Source organism: Sinocyclocheilus grahami, unplaced genomic scaffold (assembly GCF_001515645.1).
Source record: "Sinocyclocheilus grahami isolate Dianchi unplaced genomic scaffold, SAMN03320097.WGS_v1.1 scaffold530.1, whole genome shotgun sequence".
Classification (NCBI taxonomy): Eukaryota; Metazoa; Chordata; class Actinopteri; order Cypriniformes; family Cyprinidae; genus Sinocyclocheilus; species Sinocyclocheilus grahami.
This window is the reverse complement of record NW_015505709.1, coordinates 1,374,677-1,389,651: the sequence shown is the minus strand read 5'-3', so window position 1 is coordinate 1,389,651 and position 14,975 is coordinate 1,374,677. Positions and strand designations below refer to the sequence as shown.

Here is a 14,975-nt window from a genome sequence, read left to right as displayed (position 1 = left end):
TCAGCTGTCTTAACCGCGGCTTGTGTACTGCATCATCACTGTGTCTGTCACGCGACTCTGTTGCCTTTTCGGGCTTGAACTGATGGTAAAACTAACTACATTATTAACTGTCTTGATATTTATTTTGAAAGCTGAAGCTCGCGATTATGGTAAGGGTTGTTATATTTCCGACGCGTGCTTGTGGTGTTCGGCCAATCACAATGCACTGGGTCAGCTGGCCAATCAGAGCAGACTACGCTTGTCAAAGGAGGGGCTTTGTTGAAAACTACGCGTTTGAGAGAGGCGGGGCATAGAGGACCTACAATAATGTACAGTATTAAAAAAAAAATGTGTTTTTTGAACATTAAAGCATGTCAACATATTCTGTTACACCAAATACACAAAATAATGATCTTTAAAATAGCATCATATGACCCCTTTAATATTATATTACCTGCAGGTATAGTTTTTTTTTAAATATACTCTTTGCATATAAATTAAATTTAAAATGATACAATAGATAACATTATCAAAACAAAACAAACAAGAACTGTTTAGCTATAATAGAAGCAGTGGGACAGATCAAATCACTAAATAATTAATGATAAGTAAAAATAAAGTTGGTGAGAGGTAAAAAAAGAGGTAAAAAAAGCTTCTGATCATAGTATTTTTTTTTATAAATGTTGTGGGGAGTCTTTGTTATAATCCCAATACAATACAGCTTTACATGTAGGATCTCAGTTAAACACGATTAAATGTCAAATTAAATTTGATGCCCAACAACAATACTTTATGAATATTTTAGTAAGTAATAATCCTCTTACCCGTTTTGTTTAATTGCACGCATGCACACTTGCTCTATGAAATTCATGAAGTTTAACAGCTGCAAGGATGAGTTATTTTAAGAAATGTAAATACTAGACTTTGCATTTATATGTAAGAAAATATATAAGTAAAATGTGCCATGCACTTTTTTTCCACCGCAGCTCACTTTGTGGTCCTTTTGTTGAAAATACTGAAGGTATAATTAATAGAGTTTTCTTGTCAAGCAACATTTATTTTGTTGATGTGAAGGATAATTAACTTACTGGTCAGACTGAATTGCCAAATGTCCATCAAACATTTTGGCTTTTTGTGTGAAATGTTTGCTGACTAGGTTAGCCAGCTGTTTGTGTTTGTTTTGCTTTGGAAAAGGTAATTATTGCCATGCTGTTTAGCTTTTATCAGAGAAAAGGAGAGAGGAGAGTAACAGAGAGAACAGAGACTGGACCTGGCATGCGTCACATGGCCTCTCCTGTTTTCATTTTTCCATTGCTAGTCATTGCAGGCTCTCAGCCCTAATCCACCCTCTAAAGTGCCTTGATGCTTTTGTGCTGTGGGCTGGAAGAAGCACCCTCTGTTCCCAGCTGTCTGAACTGCTGCCGTACTGAATTTTCGCTGGATTTTCTCCGTAATTAACCCCCATTTTCATGTGCAGAGACCCAATTTCTTTGTGATGGAGGAATGCGATAGGTATTGGTGCTCCTTGAGTTCTGTTATTTTTCGCTAAGCCTGGCTCAAACTCAACACTGGGCCACTTGTTGGGGCGCAGCAGAAGCATGTAATTGCACAAAGGCCATGGAGACGGTACAACACTGGAGAAGGCGTGATAACATCTTCACAGCATATTTTAGCCCAGTTCAACTCAATTAGTGTCACCACATGCCCTCAGGCTGCCAAAATTTATAGAGGCTAGTTACTAGAACAGATTGGCTTTTTAAACTTGTGACTGAAAATTTGTGTAACTGATTTGAGTGCATTACGATCTTTGAAAACTGATTTGCTGTTTGCTTAACTAGATTTGCATTTCTTGAACGAATATGTTTCCTGCAGGTCATTAGAATGTATTAAAATGTACTTTTTAAGGCAGAAAACAGTCTGAAATATTGTAAATAGTATAAAAATTGTTAATTGCCATTTGCAGAGGTCTTACATTTGGAGAAGGAAAGAAGCACAGAAAGTATGCTGAATTAAATGTATGTAGTGCTTTTCAAAGCAGATTAAATAGGAAAGTAACAGAATCAATGATGCAAACTTCATCAATATGAGGCAAATCCTAAATTAAGCCAAAGTAAATCTGTATTTAGTAGAAAGTCTGACATCTTATCCGTTCTTCTCATTCAACACCAGTATGAAACCGAATCCAGCTCAAGCACGTGCCACATTACATGTAATACATACTAAACTAGATTTGCATTTCTTGAACGAATATGTTTCCTGCAGGTCATTAGAATGTATTAAAATGTACTTTTTAAGGCAGAAAACAGTCTGAAATATTGTAAATAGTATAAAAATTGTTAATTGCCATTTGCAGAGGTCTTACATTTGGAGAAGGAAAGAAGCACAGAAAGTATGCTGAATTAAATGTATGTAGTGCTTTTCAAAGCAGATTAAATAGGAAAGTAACAGAATCAATGATGCAAACTTCATCAATATGAGGCAAATCCTAAATTAAGCCAAAGTAAATCTGTATTTAGTAGAAAGTCTGACATCTTATCCGTTCTTCTCATTCAACACCAGTATGAAACCGAATCCAGCTCAAGCACGTGCCCGACCGCTCATCTGAACACCCACAGCACTGGAAGCCAAAGAACCATTGAACATCCAGCAGGGATCTTATGTGGAAAGTCAACACATGGTGAAAGGGAATTCACATTAGTCCAAATCAAACAGGGCCGACATTGTCCTTGGCAAACCCGAACCCCCTTTTAAATTTTTTGGGATGCGCGGATTAAGGTGAATTTGCTGATTCTGGAGTCTGGACCTAACCCAGTCTAACCACTAAAGTGAAAAGGTGCAAATGTGACAGAATGCAAGAATAGTTTGCGTTTAAGTCGTCGATACCTTTGCTTCTGTTTAACCTCCTAGTTGGCAAGTCCATGTGTTCTTCTTTTTGAAGGAGAGTTAAAAGCATGGATTATTGTGGCTGACTTTAGTACATATGTATTTGTAGTTGTTTTCCTGTCAGATGCAAAATGTATTGGGAGGAGAGTCTTTAAATTAATCTTGCAACATGATTTACTAAGGTTTGTCCTAGTCAATTTACTGGTATTTGCACCATTATTTAATGCCCCAAAAAGCATGTCTTAACCCATTTTGCACCTATGTTGTTAGTAAACTATCTGCATCTGATCATCATCAGCTGTTCTTGTTTGCAACCCTATGCTAATTCGCATTGCTCTTAGTAAATTATGTTGGTTATTCTTGTCTCACGCGGACTCGCACGCTTCCAAGAAATAGAGCGTTTTAGTCATGTAGCACATAATAATGAGGAGTGCTGTGTGCCCATGACTGTAATTTTGGGAGCCGTAGGTCGGTTAGTCTAGGCGTCCGTTTGGGTGAGGGGGGCACTGAGCGGTTCGGGGGCTTACTGTGGTCACACCACACTGGAAACTCAAGGACCTCGAATCAGCCGCTCTGCTATTTAACTGTAAAATATGATCTTATCAGCATCCCGCTTGTGTTTTAATAATGGACCTTGGGAAAGCTGTGCGCCAGTGTGTCTTCTTCGTGCCGCACATTATCAAATGATCTCAGAATTGCTGTAAAATCAGAGATGACCACAACTTCTCAGAGAAACGGCACTGTTTCCAGTCAGAGAAAAGGATCAGGCCGTCACTATTTTAACAGGTTGTTTTCTCTGGTTTCTCTAATGAGATTTACCACAGACTAAGCGATGGTTTTATTCCCAGCGTGCTCCAACCCTCTGGTGATAAACAGAAACGCTACATATAACTGTTTTAAGATGGGCTCCTCATGACATCATGACATGACATTCGGTGCTAAATAAGAGTCTCATTTGCCTACCATGGTAATCACAGCAATAGTAGCATTGACAAAACATTAGTGCTGTTTTCATTAATCACTTCATTATAGTTTGTCATATCACATATATATATATATATATATTAGAATATTGTTTGGAATCTATGAGAAATGCAGTTTTAAGGCCAACCCAACCCCAAGCCATATAGTCTTGAGTACTGGAACGATAAACTGGGAGCTCTGAAATCCTGTGAGATTAAGGATTTAATGTGCATTAAGCAGAGCCCCTTTTCCCATAAAGACTTTCTGTGAACCTCTGTGACCCATAATTCACAGTAAAACTAGAAATGTGAGTGCTGTTTACTCATACAGAAGTTGCTAGGGTGTTGTGGGTGGTTGCCAGGGTGTTACTAATTGGTTGTTAGGGTGTTCTGGGTGTTTACATAATGGCCCAAGTCAAAAGAGCCCAGTCCCTCTCATATGGCGCTTTTCCACTGCGTGGTACGACTCGGCTCGGTACGGCTCAGTACGGCACGGCACGGCTCGGCACGGTTTGCGTTTCCACTGCAGTTCAGTACCGCTTTAGTGTGGGCGGGATTATTCACATGTCGTTATAGTTGCGCCGCCTTTACTACCACGACTCCTAAAAAAATACTTTTTCATTCCACGTCGCCCCATCAAGCTCTCGCTGGATCCGCTCCTCTGCTATCAACGAGAGGAACGTCTGTTCTTCCGCAACAGACAACACAAATTTTTGGTTGTTAAAAAAAGGTGCGCTCGATTCAAAACAGTTGCGTTCGATCCTTCGCTGGCTGTGCTGATTTAAATCTAGCGGTTCTGTTGTGTTTGTGTTGCAAGTTCAGTGACGAAGGTAGTGACGATTTTCTCCGGCCAATCCGTGATCAGCACGGTTTACACGTCACGTTTTGGTAATGGTACGGTATGCTTGGAACCCCAACCGAGGTGGTAGTAAAAAAAGTACCAGGTACCAGGTACTGTACCCAGTGGAAAACCCCCCAAAAGTGAACCGTACCGAGTCGTACCGTGCCGTACCTTTAATCAATTAAAAACAAAACAGGTTAGAGCCTCTTACCAACGCTAACCTGTTTTGTTTTTACTTATCATGTTTTATGGGAAGACACAACGCAGCTTTTGATCATAGTAACGCTTTTTTAAATTGATTTTATTGTTTCATGAATGTAGTGGAGTTTTTGTTATAATAATTATAAATAATGTTAGATCTTAATGAAACACGATTGAATGCAAGACTACATTTGATGCTCAACAACAACTAGGCCTACTTTATGAATATTTTAGTAAGTAATAATCCTCTTACCCGTTTTGTTTAATTGCACGCATGCACACTTGCTCTATGAAATTCATGAAGTTTAACAGCTGCAAGGATGAGTTATTTTAAGAAATGTAAATACTAGACTTTGCATTTATATGTAAGAAAATATATAAGTAAAATGTGCCATGCACTTTTTTTCCACCGCAGCTCACTTTGTGGTCCTTTTGTTGAAAATACTGAAGGTATAATTAATAGAGTTTTCTTGTCAAGCAACATTTATTTTGTTGATGTGAAGGATAATTAACTTACTGGTCAGACTGAATTGCCAAATGTCCATCAAACATTTTGGCTTTTTGTGTGAAATGTTTGCTGACTAGGTTAGCCAGCTGTTTGTGTTTGTTTTGCTTTGGAAAAGGTAATTATTGCCATGCTGTTTAGCTTTTATCAGAGAAAAGGAGAGAGGAGAGTAACAGAGAGAACAGAGACTGGACCTGGCATGCGTCACATGGCCTCTCCTGTTTTCATTTTTCCATTGCTAGTCATTGCAGGCTCTCAGCCCTAATCCACCCTCTAAAGTGCCTTGATGCTTTTGTGCTGTGGGCTGGAAGAAGCACCCTCTGTTCCCAGCTGTCTGAACTGCTGCCGTACTGAATTTTCGCTGGATTTTCTCCGTAATTAACCCCCATTTTCATGTGCAGAGACCCAATTTCTTTGTGATGGAGGAATGCGATAGGTATTGGTGCTCCTTGAGTTCTGTTATTTTTCGCTAAGCCTGGCTCAAACTCAACACTGGGCCACTTGTTGGGGCGCAGCAGAAGCATGTAATTGCACAAAGGCCATGGAGACGGTACAACACTGGAGAAGGCGTGATAACATCTTCACAGCATATTTTAGCCCAGTTCAACTCAATTAGTGTCACCACATGCCCTCAGGCTGCCAAAATTTATAGAGGCTAGTTACTAGAACAGATTGGCTTTTTAAACTTGTGACTGAAAATTTGTGTAACTGATTTGAGTGCATTACGATCTTTGAAAACTGATTTGCTGTTTGCACATTACATGTAATACATACTAAACTAGATTTGCATTTCTTGAACGAATATGTTTCCTGCAGGTCATTAGAATGTATTAAAATGTACTTTTTAAGGCAGAAAACAGTCTGAAATATTGTAAATAGTATAAAAATTGTTAATTGCCATTTGCAGAGGTCTTACATTTGGAGAAGGAAAGAAGCACAGAAAGTATGCTGAATTAAATGTATGTAGTGCTTTTCAAAGCAGATTAAATAGGAAAGTAACAGAATCAATGATGCAAACTTCATCAATATGAGGCAAATCCTAAATTAAGCCAAAGTAAATCTGTATTTAGTAGAAAGTCTGACATCTTATCCGTTCTTCTCATTCAACACCAGTATGAAACCGAATCCAGCTCAAGCACGTGCCCGACCGCTCATCTGAACACCCACAGCACTGGAAGCCAAAGAACCATTGAACATCCAGCAGGGATCTTATGTGGAAAGTCAACACATGGTGAAAGGGAATTCACATTAGTCCAAATCAAACAGGGCCGACATTGTCCTTGGCAAACCCGAACCCCCTTTTAAATTTTTTGGGATGCGCGGATTAAGGTGAATTTGCTGATTCTGGAGTCTGGACCTAACCCAGTCTAACCACTAAAGTGAAAAGGTGCAAATGTGACAGAATGCAAGAATAGTTTGCGTTTAAGTCGTCGATACCTTTGCTTCTGTTTAACCTCCTAGTTGGCAAGTCCATGTGTTCTTCTTTTTGAAGGAGAGTTAAAAGCATGGATTATTGTGGCTGACTTTAGTACATATGTATTTGTAGTTGTTTTCCTGTCAGATGCAAAATGTATTGGGAGGAGAGTCTTTAAATTAATCTTGCAACATGATTTACTAAGGTTTGTCCTAGTCAATTTACTGGTATTTGCACCATTATTTAATGCCCCAAAAAGCATGTCTTAACCCATTTTGCACCTATGTTGTTAGTAAACTATCTGCATCTGATCATCATCAGCTGTTCTTGTTTGCAACCCTATGCTAATTCGCATTGCTCTTAGTAAATTATGTTGGTTATTCTTGTCTCACGCGGACTCGCACGCTTCCAAGAAATAGAGCGTTTTAGTCATGTAGCACATAATAATGAGGAGTGCTGTGTGCCCATGGCTGTAATTTTGGGAGCCGTAGGTCGGTTAGTCTAGGCGTCCATTTGGGTGAGGGGGGCACTGAGCGGTTCGGGGGCTTACTGTGGTCACACCACACTGGAAACTCAAGGACCTCGAATCAGCCGCTCTGCTATTTAACTGTAAAATATGATCTTATCAGCATCCCGCTTGTGTTTTAATAATGGACCTTGGGAAAGCTGTGCGCCAGTGTGTCTTCTTCGTGCCGCACATTATCAAATGATCTCAGAATTGCTGTAAAATCAGAGATGACCACAACTTCTCAGAGAAACGGCACTGTTTCCAGTCAGAGAAAAGGATCAGGCCGTCACTATTTTAACAGGTTGTTTTCTCTGGTTTCTCTAATGAGATTTACCACAGACTAAGCGATGGTTTTATTCCCAGCGTGCTCCAACCCTCTGGTGATAAACAGAAACGCTACATATAACTGTTTTAAGATGGGCTCCTCATGACATCATGACATGACATTCGGTGCTAAATAAGAGTCTCATTTGCCTACCATGGTAATCACAGCAATAGTAGCATTGACAAAACATTAGTGCTGTTTTCATTAATCACTTCATTATAGTTTGTCATATCACATATATATATATATATATATTAGAATATTGTTTGAAATCTATGAGAAATGCAGTTTTAAGGCCAACCCAACCCCAAGCCATATAGTCTTGAGTACTGGAACGATAAACTGGGAGCTCTGAAATCCTGTGAGATTAAGGATTTAATGTGCATTAAGCAGAGCCCCTTTTCCCATAAAGACTTTCTGTGAACCTCTGTGACCCATAATTCACAGTAAAACTAGAAATGTGAGTGCTGTTTACTCATACAGAAGTTGCTAGGGTGTTGTGGGTGGTTGCCAGGGTGTTACTAATTGGTTGTTAGGGTGTTCTGGGTGTTTACATAATGGCCCAAGTCAAAAGAGCCCAGTCCCTCTCATATGGCGCTTTTCCACTGCGTGGTACGACTCGGCTCGGTACGGCTCAGTACGGCACGGCACGGCTCGGCACGGTTTGCGTTTCCACTGCAGTTCAGTACCGCTTTAGTGTGGGCGGGATTATTCACATGTCGTTATAGTTGCGCCGCCTTTACTACCACGACTCCTAAAAAAATACTTTTTCATTCCACGTCGCCCCATCAAGCTCTCGCTGGATCCGCTCCTCTGCTATCAACGAGAGGAACGTCTGTTCTTCCGCAACAGACAACACAAATTTTTGGTTGTTAAAAAAAGGTGCGCTCGATTCAAAACAGTTGCGTTCGATCCTTCGCTGGCTGTGCTGATTTAAATCTAGCAGTTCTGTTGTGTTTGTGTCGCAAGTTCAGTGACGCAGGTAGTGACGATTCTCTATGGCCAATCCGTGATCAGCAGAATTTACACGTCATGTTTTGGTAATGGTATGGTTCACTTGAAACCTCAACCGAGGTGGTACTAAAAAAGTACCAGGTACTAGGTACTGTACCCAGTGGAAAAACCCCCAAAAGTGAACCGTACCGAGCCGTACCGTGCCATCCCATGCAGTGGAAAAGCACCAATAGTGTCTGGTCCATAGACATGGCTTACATTTCTCATTGAGTGTAAGTTCATGGATTTTTTGCTCATTTTATTGCCTTCCATGTGAAAGTGCTGAAGCTTGGAATATAATAGTACATTCCTCAGTTTCAAGTTCTTAACTATAGTTGATGCTTAATGTTGTCTTTTTTTACCATTTAAAACCATTTTGCCTACGAATGATTTCATAACAAATGATTAGTTAAAGAGTACAAATATGTAGACTCTGTATTTTTAGTAATTTACTAAATTAGAATTAAAGTAGTTTTAAATTGAGTATAGTGCATCACATTGCAATGGAAGTCAAAATATGTCCCAATTGTTACTTTATTTTGTGTAATTGTGACTTTTCTCTGACTATTAATGACTATTTCTTGTCATTATGACTTTTTATTCCACAAAGTGAATATATCTTTGAATTGCAACTTTATTTCTTTTAATTACCACTTTTTCTCATCATTGCGACTGTATTTCACAACATTCACTTTATTTCATATAATTGCAACATTATTTCTTGTCATTATGACTTGTCAAGTGACTCAGAATTACAACTTTATTTCTTGTAATTGCCACTTTTTCTCATCATTGTGACTGTATCTCACAACATTCACTTTATTTCATATAATTGCAACATTATTTCTTGTCATTGTGACTTGTCAAGTGACTTCTTGTAATTCTTGTAATTGCCATTTTTCTCATCATTGTGACTATATCTGACAGCATTGCTATGGAAGTCATCATATCTCACAGTTGTGACTATTTTGTGTAGTTGCAACATTATTTCTTGTCATTATGACTTGTCAAGTGACTCAGAATTACAACTTTATTTCTTGTAATTGCCACTTTTTCTCATCATTGTGACTGTATCTCACAACATTCACTTTATTTCATATAATTGCAACTTTATTTCTCGTCATTATGACTTTATTTCACAAGGAGGCTGTATTTCAGAATAACAATTTTATTTCTTGTAATTGCCACTTTCTCTCATTATTGCGGCTATATCTTACAATAAGAGTTTATACTGGGCTTCCATGCATCGCAAGATATGTCAGCTTCTCAAAAGTATGTCGTGCGAAGTACACCCATGTGCAGTTGCTTACACAAACACAACTAACTAGCAATGCATGCAAGATGTGTACAGGGTAGTTGAAGTCTGCAAAAGAACATGTTCTGATTCAACGTGTTCTCCTCTATGTTTATGAGTCTTTCTCTGACAATATTTTCCATTCTGTCCAGCGCTCGTGCTGTGTTGCGTAAGAGGCACGCCTCTTAAATTCCCGGTGGTGAGATCAGATTTTTGGTGTAGACAGGAACCACAATCTGTAGCCCTGTTATGTAAGAGCGAAGGGTCCTCCTTTTGGGGTTGTTTACATGTTCCTTTCAGCCCAGAAGAGGTTCTTTTGCAGAAGAGGATGACTGAATGTAAAAACAACTTCAGCAAACGTTAGAAATGAAGCATTTAATGAGCACCAGCCGACAAGGGTGCAGCTGACTCTACAAACTTCCATGTGACCAACAGAGGTGACTTTTGGATCAGAAGATGGGTTTTCTTTAGCCCAAAGTGTACTTTTCTTTGTCTGTATTTCACTTCGGCTCGCTAATAGTCTGTGTGATGTAATTTTCACCATCAGATTGATTTCTGTGTCTGCAGAAACTTGCAAGGAGAACAGCGCATATGCGAGTGTTCAAAAACAAAGGTCCACTAGGTAGTGCACACATGCCAAATTCATTCATCTACACTCACGGTCAATGGAGGATATTTTGAAAGACTTGCATGCTAAACTGTGTGCTAGATGGAGCAGGACATGGTAAATGAAGTATACTGAAACCCTTACCATGGATGTTCTTTGTTGGGAAAAATTCTTATGCTAATTCTTGAGATGCAGAACTGTCAGTGCTGCAAGAAATAGTACACCAACCTGGTTCTCATGCATGTTTGACCCAAACTACCTAACCGGAACTAGTGGGCAGCAACTGTGTGTTTGTGTGGTTAGCTGGTGGTAGTCAGGTGCTAAAACATAGCAGTGGCCAAATGTTAGTCCTCCAGAGTAAAGCATACTGTCCCAATGAATACAGCCTTGCAGTGAAAATTGCAAAACATTACAATACTCCAAAAACTGCAGAACAAACCGTCTACCTACATTGCCATTTTTTTTATGTATACATCATCTGAGCCTAGAAAAACAGAATGATGTGTGGTCAGACATCAGAGATCCCTTGTGAATAAGAAGTGCACTTAAGTAAAATTAATGTGCACTTATAGTGTAATTTAAAGTACTTTTTAAATCATTAAGTTTTAATAATCTTTTGTCATGCTTTAAAGAAGTACACTTAATATGGTATGTTGACTAACATACTAAAGCACATTTACTTGATTATCATTTTACTGTAGTGTTATTTGATATAACATTCAAAGTTCATATATTTTAAACATACTAGGCTGAATTGCAACTTCATCATTACAAATGTGTAATTACAAATGTTTAAATAGATGACATAAACGTTTCAATAGAAATTACATTAAAGTTTATTTTAGTTTACCATAAATGCTCGCCAGTACATTTGGCAATACACTTTAACCATATTTAAAAGACAATAGAATTACTTATAAATTACAATTACGTATAAAGATGTTCATACTTGGGCCAAAATAAAGCACTCTGAAGTTCAGATAATTGCATTTAATTTATATAATAAGTTTTTCTTACGTATGCTTTTTCACAAGGAGTATTTAACTCTCACGTAAATTCAGCATTATTCTAAAATAAGTTCAGTGCTGTCAGGATATTATTATCTTGTGTTTTCCACAACTGAAATCATAGCAATAGTTGTACAAAAATTGATGCTGATCAAAAATGTATTATTGGAATATAATCTTGACTAACATATGGAGATTTTGGTCGTTCTGAATGCAAGTAAGTAGGAGAATACCATATAGTGGCGTTTGGACCGACTTGTCCTCATAGACATTTAGTTTGGTTGGTTCTGAGTGATGAATGTTCATTATAAAGCAAAAGAACAGCGGAAGCAGCTGGAAGAACACACCCATCCCAGTGCTGACCCAATGCAGAGCTCTGCCTTTCTGCCTACTGGCAGGCTATAAGAGTGTCTGTCTCAGGAAGTGGGAGGAAACAGGTCAAGCCTGGATTCCTGTGTCCTAGTGCCGTTCCCTCCAGAACTGTCTTATCCCTGCATTTTCCCATGAGAAATGGCCCAGTGCACAGTTGTCCCCTACCCATATCTACCCCCTTTCAACATGGTTTTCCTGTGAGCTTGCTCACAGTGGCCTGCAGTGCTTTCCTTCCGCTATGGATTGTTCTGTGACGCACACAACTGCTTTCCTGTCTGGAAAAGGCATGCAACACACATTCTACCATATATTCCTTTTTTCCTTTCATTTCCATTGTATCATATGTATTTGAATTTTTAAACTTTTAAATGAAATTGTGTGCCTTTTAGTCCTTGTTAGCTCTGAGACCATCATACACTTAAAAGTAGACAGCACTAACTTTTTACACTTTCACACAGACTCTTCCTTTCTCTTTCAGGAAATCAGAACAAAAATAGCGATGACACTCTTGCGCTTATGAGAATCACATGCTTTCTCGAATTAGAATTTCCCTCTCAATAATACCACCTGCTGTGACATTGTGTGGCTTGTTGACATTAGTAACCACCTATAACACCCTAGTATCAAGGTGGTGAGTTTTGTATGGGCAAGCACCATTTACATTGTGTCCTTAAAATGTAAGTTACAGTACTTAGTGAACCTTTAACATCAAAGCTAAACAAATTCTTTACTAGTCTGACATCAGCAAAATCTCTCACGAAAACTGACATCCTCGCTTTTGCGCCATATTCTCACAAATTGCTTTTGACTGGACCGCTGTCTAGCGCCAAAATCAATCTGGCAGCAGATTTAATCACTGTTACAGTATATTTAGTTAGTATTGATGGTGGTGCTGTATTAGGTAAACCCTATTCATGAAAGCACACAGACCTTGGCCCATCACATCTCTTCGTCAGTTATTGTTGACATTATTGATGTAACAGCGGTCAAAGCAAATGGAAAAGCAATTTCCTGTATTGCCTAGTGTTGTATTATGCTATCATTTCTCCTGTGAAAAATAATTACACTTTTGCATACTTATTACAGAAATAATCTAATTTAAAAGAACTGCATGTCATGTTTTTGAACACTTACTTGCATTTAAATTAAAATGTATTATGGTTTACATTTATATTAAATGAAATTAGTTGAACTTAAGAGTGATTTTTACCCTTTAAAGTACATCTTTACATGTAAATTCATAATTAGTTTTATGGTTAAAGTGTACTGCTGAATATACTGACAAAAATTGGTATGGTAAACTAAAATATACTTTAATGTCATTTCTTCACAAGGATTATTCTGCTATAAGCTGTGAAGTACCTCTGTGTTCTAGAAAATGTATCTTTTAATCAAAGAAAGTGTGTGTGCGTTCTATGCGTGCAGGGGCAACTCCACACTTCCTGTCTGTTACTTTGATCCAACCCATTACTTTTATCAAGCGATCGCACCCTAACACCTGGAACCAACAATGGTTTCTCTCTCTCCCTTCTCCTTGGTGCTGTGTGTTGTCTTTGGTGTGGTAGTTTGTCTTAAACATGGTGTGCTGGTAGTTATGGCATGCTGGGTCAAACAAGAGGCCCAGTCACGTCTTCCAGGCGGCCAGCTGCCTCCACCACCCAAAACCACCCCTCCCAAAACCGCTTAGAGTTGTTCTTTATAAAAATACATACTTTTATAATGCCCTCATTCTTCGAGCCAGGAAGACATAATCACTGTTTGCTGGGTGTAATGTGTTTGTAGATGTGAATGTTTTACATGAGGCTGCAGAATTATGATCGCTCATTGGTTTGGAGCAGCAAGACTGCATTCACTGTGTGTTAAAGTATGCTTATGTGAATGTGCACCTGGTAGCCTTCAAACTGAAAACAATAAATCAATAAAACTGTCCTGCTTTAACTTGTAACTATACTTTTATAGTTTCTGAATTAAATGTGAATGGAACTTGCCTGTGTAAAACTCACCACCACAATTCTAGGGGGTTCTGGGTGTTGGCTTGCTGGCAAAGTCAAAGAGCCCACCCATTGAAATTCTAGATATGGCTGGGGTCCCTCTTGCAGTGTAGGTCTAAGCGATTTTTGTCAGCTGTTTTATTGTACACCAGGTGAAAATTGTAAGTTGGTATGATATGATGATATGATAATATGATATGATCATATGGTAATAAAAAAAGCAGTCCATATGACTGGTGGGAAACAGTCTTCTGAAGTCAAATGACAGCACAACTAAGAATGAGAAGTAGCAGACATATGCCACAATTTCAATTCCTGAAAGATCTGTGACGCTCCGTGTCAAGAGCAGATGGAAAATACCTATACATAACAAAACACACACATGCATCTTTCAACAAGTGTCTTTGACTTATCACACATCAGCTCTTGGCTTAGTCTGTTGAATTCTGGTAAAGTTTGTCACTGCAGTCTTGCGCTTCTTTTGGGATGAGTGAATTGTGCGGGTCGAGGGTGACTGATCTCACTCCTTGGGGCAGCAGATGGCCAGCGAGACACACAAAGAAGCTCACAATGTGAGCGACTGCCATTCAGATAATCTTTTCTGAATGGGACAGGACACACATCCCACAATGCCCTGGTTCAGCCCTCTGCAGCTCGGCGTCTGGAACCGACAAAACTCATTGGCTGCTTCTGTGTTCAGTCTCTTACAAAGCCACAGTGTTGGAAGCATAACATCATACTGCCTGCTGGTACTTTTCATAATTAGGCAGCCGTCCGCCTCCCTGCTGCATCTCAAGAGCACTGTTCCTTGCTTCATTGAAGCTTGATCGTGTGAAAGAAGATGGTGCTGGCGGCATTCAGTGCTCACTTCTGGGTTAGAGGTCATGGTTAGGGGGGGGTGTTTTTTCCATATCCTCTTGAGCTGTTAGGGCAAGATGGTTTTGCTACCTCTGAACCCCGAAGTCCCTTATCACCCCTAAATCTCACTCAGTAAAGTTAACAGGATATGAAATGTTCCCAAGCAGCCAGGAGCACTTCATCCTGCCACTAATAAAATTCTCATTACGGATATTTTCCAAATCCTCTTCTGGCT

General features: G+C 39.1%; 1 protein-coding gene across 1 annotated transcript in view; it reads left to right on the top strand.

Annotated features, from left to right (window-relative positions):
* The window catches only part of LOC107555290 (T-lymphoma invasion and metastasis-inducing protein 2-like), a 51,585-nt gene that overhangs the window by 8,966 nt on the left and 27,644 nt on the right, over positions 1–14,975 (top strand). The window lies entirely within an intron of this gene.